General features: G+C 45.0%; 1 long non-coding RNA gene across 1 annotated transcript; it reads left to right on the top strand.

Annotated features, from left to right (window-relative positions):
- The first annotated feature begins 397 nt into the window (after positions 1 to 397).
- Positions 398 to 4306, top strand: LOC125532418 (uncharacterized). Its single transcript, XR_007294115.2, has 5 exons — positions 398 to 752; positions 865 to 1090; positions 1761 to 2618; positions 2707 to 3515; positions 3610 to 4306. It is a non-coding gene; the product is annotated as an uncharacterized LOC125532418 (long non-coding RNA).
- The last annotated feature ends 854 nt before the right edge of the window (positions 4307 to 5160 follow it).

Here is a 5160-nt window from a genome sequence, read left to right as displayed (position 1 = left end):
AGGCAAATTAACGATTGTTAGAGAGAGGGGGGCAATGCCCCCCCTCCCCCCCCCCCCCCCCCCTAACTTGTATTTTTGTTGCATTAAGGCAACCTCATAGCTAAGTAAGGCTATAGCTCAATGCAACACAACAAATATCATATCTAGATCTCCCCACCTAGATATTATTTGTGGATATGGTCTTTTCTTATTGATGCATGTGTTGCTACTTGTCGAGAGATGTTCATTATGGTGTATTTTGGCTGAATGATTTGCTTCTTGTTTCTATTATCATTAATGGTTGGCCATGCTATGGTAGGTTAATTAGCACCTTCTCTGAGGACGCGGTTGTTCTGCTCGCGAGCACAGATGAGCCCTTTATCCCCACGGTTCGACAGTGCTTGGGGATGCGTAGCGTGGAATAAGTGAGCCAGCTGATCGATCTTTTTTAATTCAGGATAGCAAGGGATACGGTATGGAGGTTTGCCGTACGCCACGCCGGTGACGGAGGCCGCAGCTGGCGCCGTGACGGCAGATTCCCGGAGCCGTGGCCCGGGACGCTGTTGTACTCCTGATCCGTAGCTCAGGAACTGAGCACTCCGGTAAGCCGAGCTGTGGACCGTAGTAAATGAGGAAGCAGGCCAGGGCGGTGCTGTCTCCCACCTCTCTCCACGTTTTGTTGGATCGCCATTGACGCCCCGCGGAGGTCGGCGGTGCAGGGAAAACAGGGCGGCGACTGTCGGGCTGGAGTTCCTGATGCAAACTATTAGGAGGTAACACAAATCCCCCGCTCTCCCAACCCCATCTTCCCTTCCCTCTTTCTTCTTGTGGTTTCTGCATTGGATCTGTCTCTGAACCAAATTCAAAGAATTTGTTTGGTCGCAGCGCCGCGGTGATGGAAGAGGTCAACGACAACGAGCTACCAATGGAGCCGCTGCACTACCCCGCGGTGGCGGCAGGAGCCGAGGAGCTACGGCCAATGGGCACAGGTCGCGTTGACGACGAGATCTGTGTAGCTCGTGGAGCAGTTGCACCCGAGCAGGATAAGGAACCACAAGCATCTGAGCAATCAATTGGGCAGATGATCCAAAAACTCCGGCTGGACTCGCAGGTAATATACTGGTTAATTGTGTATGCATTGCAGATTGTTTGTCCCGATTTTAGTTGTACTTTGAATCCCATCAGCTGACGTGCGCGTAGGCTGGTCAGTTATGCAGTAACCTCTAGACACATAATTTCAGAACATTGGAATGATTGTGTACAAATTTCTTTGCAACGATTGTGTGCTTTATTCGTGGCAAGTGATTTACGTAGTAGCATCAAGCCATCAACGCATGATTAAGAGAAAGCAGTTCAGTCGATTAGATAGCGAAATTGAGCTGAAATCTTGAAATCATGGGACACCGAGATGCATAGTGTACTGAAAATCGAGCTTGGTCAATATGGTGAAAATAGGGTGAAAAGTAATGCAAAGAAATTTAATTTACACATATTGGGGAATATGAAAGTCAAGAAATAATTGAATTTGTAAGACATTAGGTTAGACATAATTAAACATGAGGGTATGTGACTAGGGTAGTGGATAACTAACATGCACAATAATGGATAAAACCATAATTCAGTTGGTATGCTTGTGAGAAGCATTTGTACTTCGGTACAAAATCCTATAGATTGTGGCTGGTGAAAATGAGGAACTAGATTACATCTTAATGTATGCATAGGGATCTTGTTCATGACACTAGAATGGATATGGTGTAACATATTGATTTATTGAAATACAGAGTTAGAATTGGAGCTGCTGCTCCAGGAAGGGTGCCTTGCCCTGGCTGACCCAGCGCCCTTGAGAAGGCAATACGGGGGTTCGGTGACAAACCATGCAACATTGCAATCGTGCCAGAACTGGGTACAAGCTTCGACAAGCTCGGGGAGGCCTATGATTTTTATTTGCAGGGTAAAGCAGGGGTGGAAACACACTAGATCATGCAGATGTGTGTACCCTGCATTAATAAGACTGCTTCGATCGAAGGACAATGATTGGTACATAGCTGAGCATCGAGAACATCACAACCATTCACTGTCTCCAACATATGGGCAGACAATACACTGGCCTTCCCACAAGCACATTGATACATACAATGGAGATTTGGGAGCAGCTGCGTCAGAACAATGTCAATCTAGCCAAAGTGCATAGCATAATAGGAAGCTTTTTGGTTCAATGGAAAAGGTGCCATTCACGAAAAGAGCTCTGAAATTTTTGTGTGAAAAAATCAGCAGAGAGCAAGCAGAGAATGATGTGAGGAAAACAATGGAGGTTTTTGCAGGTCTGGGTTCAACGGACCCACACTTCACTTACCGTGTGCAGGCAGACAAGGATGGTCGGATAACAACTCTGATGTGGGCAAATGGGAGCATTAGATTGCAGTACACCTTCTTTGGAGATGTTTTTACCTTCGATACAACATACAGAACAAATCTGTACAACATGCCGTTTGGTCTGTTTGTAGGAGTGAATAATCATTTCCAGAGCATCATCTTGGCTGGGATTTTGGTCCGTGATGAAAAAGTGGAGACTTTTGAGTGGGTTTCCACAGAATGCGTTAGGATGATGGCTGGAAGTGCACCAAAGACAATTCTAACAGGTCAGAACCCATATTTTAGAAAATGTCTGTGTGACAACTGTGTAAAAATGATGTTGTTTTAGCTAATATCATATTTGGTGTTGTGCAGATCAAAACCGTGCGATGGAGGTTGCCATAAAAAATGTGATGCCTCAAACAGTACACCGATGGTGTAAGTGGCACGTGCTGAAAAAGGCGAAGGAATCACTCGGTTCATTGTACACCAAGAAGAGCGAGTTCACGGCACAGTTCCACAAGGTAGTAAATCACATGCTTACGATCGATGAATTCGAGGAAGCATGGAAGATACTGGTTGAGTAATATAATTTAAAGACGCATGACTACATGACTCGAACTGTATGAAATAAGACACAAGTGGGCGAAGCCATATTTCAAAGGTGTTTTCTGTGCTAAGATGACAAGCACCCAATGCAGTGAAAGTGCAAACCACATGCTGAAGAGCTATGTCCCACCTGGTTGTCTGATGCATATGTTTGTCAAAAAATACATGAGACTGCAGTTTGACAGGGAAGCTGAGGAGAACTACGAGGAGAAACGGACACGAATAGTAAGTCAACGTTTGGTAATTGCCACTAGTTTTGTAGTGCTGACCTCTACGTTTCAGGGTAGAACACTATACAAAGCAAACTTAGCTATTGACAGACATGCTGGTAAGATATAGACACGTGCTATGTTCGAGCAGTTTGGACATATAAGGTAAATGTTGAGTGTGGTGCATACCAAGTTGAGGAGCTTGAGAAAGGGAAACTGTATCTTGCGATTCATACAGAGGCTGCAAGGAGAGAAAAGTGGTGTAGGGTGTCATATAAGGTAAATGTTCTTGAAGGAGGTGAGGAATTCGATTGCGAGTGTGGGCAATTTGCACACATGGGACTCCTTTGTAGCCATGTTTTGAAGGTATTGTTAGTACACAAATCAAGCATGCGTTGCCAGATACATATATATTCTGTGAAGTATGTGGTAAACTAACTAACCAAATTGAACTGTGCAGGTGATGGATTTCATTCGTATTACAGAGATACCGCCGAAACACATTGTGAAGCGATGGACGAGGGACGCGTGTGATGTGCTGCCAGCCCATCTTACTCAATACCAGAGAGATCATGCACACAAAAATACAAGCACCAACAGCAGCTGCTGTGAGTGGGGGTGCAGGCATCGAGGCAGTGAATGATGATGCTACTTCTGGAAATGAGACTGGGAACAGACACACTGGTTTATTGGCGCCGAAGAAATGGAAAGAAATGGGGCGCCCGACAACCAGCCGGGAGAAGGCACCGTACGAGGGACTCAGCAAGCGGACAATGTTCTGCAGCATATGTCGGCAGCAGGGGCACAAGAGGACTACATGCCTGGACCGGGGAGATGCCCCGAAGCCTGTTTGTAAACCAGCAAGGTGCAAGAATTGTGGGATTGAAGGTCACAGACGGAACAACTGCCAGAAATTGGGTGATTTACGGATGATTGGCTTGTGAGGAGGTGCAGCAGACTATGTACTTAAGACAATAATTCTGTAGAGCTTAATGTGTGCAACTGTAGTTCCATGCTATAGAATTATAGGTACCACCATTTCTGAGCACTATGGTGGTGTGTATGCTTCTGAATTTTTGGGCAATAAGTTGGAGTTCATAATTGGAAAATATAATAAAAATGTACTGAGGTGAAGCATACTGAATTTTGAAGAACTACGGTAGTGTCTACATTCCTGAATTTTTGGGCAATAAGTTGGAGTTCATAATTGGAAAATATAATAAAAATGTACTGAGGTGAAGCATACTGAATTTTGAAGCACTACAGTAGTGTCTACATTTCTGAATTTTTGGGCAATTTGTTGATGTCCAGAATTTGAAAATTTTATAATTAAAGTTCTGCTTTTCTGAATTTGTATGCAATATGGTGATGCATACTGAATTTCTTAGCACGATGGTGGTGCCTATAATTCTATAGCATGGTGCACAGGCAGAGTCCTCTCTCAGAGTCTGACCATTTTTTTTGAAATGGGAGTCTGACCATTAGAAACACACTGTTCTTGCTGGATTGCAAAATCAGATCCATCTCAGAAGCTGGATGGAGTATCCGCAGAGGTTAGTCTCTTATGGATCTAATCTCGGTTTAACAAGCGTTGGAAGGAACTTCTTGCTTAAATCTATAGAATAGGTGCAGGTATCTGATGCATCTGAAAAGTTCACTCAACCAGCCTGACGGAGGAGAACTAGCTGCTAGTTCATCAAGGAGTGTCTGCAGTGGTTGGGCAGGTAAGACTGCGGGAGACGTAGGTTGCTAAGAATCCATAACCTGGTTTTACTACCAAATTGGTTGTGCTGATGACTTGCCTTCAGCGGACGGCGCGTGCAAACGAGGAACTGCAAGCGGAGAAGATAGGGGATGGATGTATATCGCGAGGAAGAAGATGGGTAGACTGGTGGTGGGTGCTGGTCCGCAATAAATGGTTATCAAACGGCGTCGGCTCAGGATCCGCGCTATACCGGCCTAGTTCGCTAGTGCATGTCTGAGCCAAAGCCCACTTAGCTGACGGCGTATC

Source organism: Triticum urartu, chromosome 1A, assembly GCF_056163025.1.
Source record: "Triticum urartu cultivar PI428250 chromosome 1A, HENAU_Tu73, whole genome shotgun sequence".
NCBI classification, from domain to species: Eukaryota; Viridiplantae; Streptophyta; class Magnoliopsida; order Poales; family Poaceae; genus Triticum; species Triticum urartu.
Note: the sequence above shows the minus strand (reverse complement) of the source record. Positions and strands in the feature narration are given on the sequence as shown.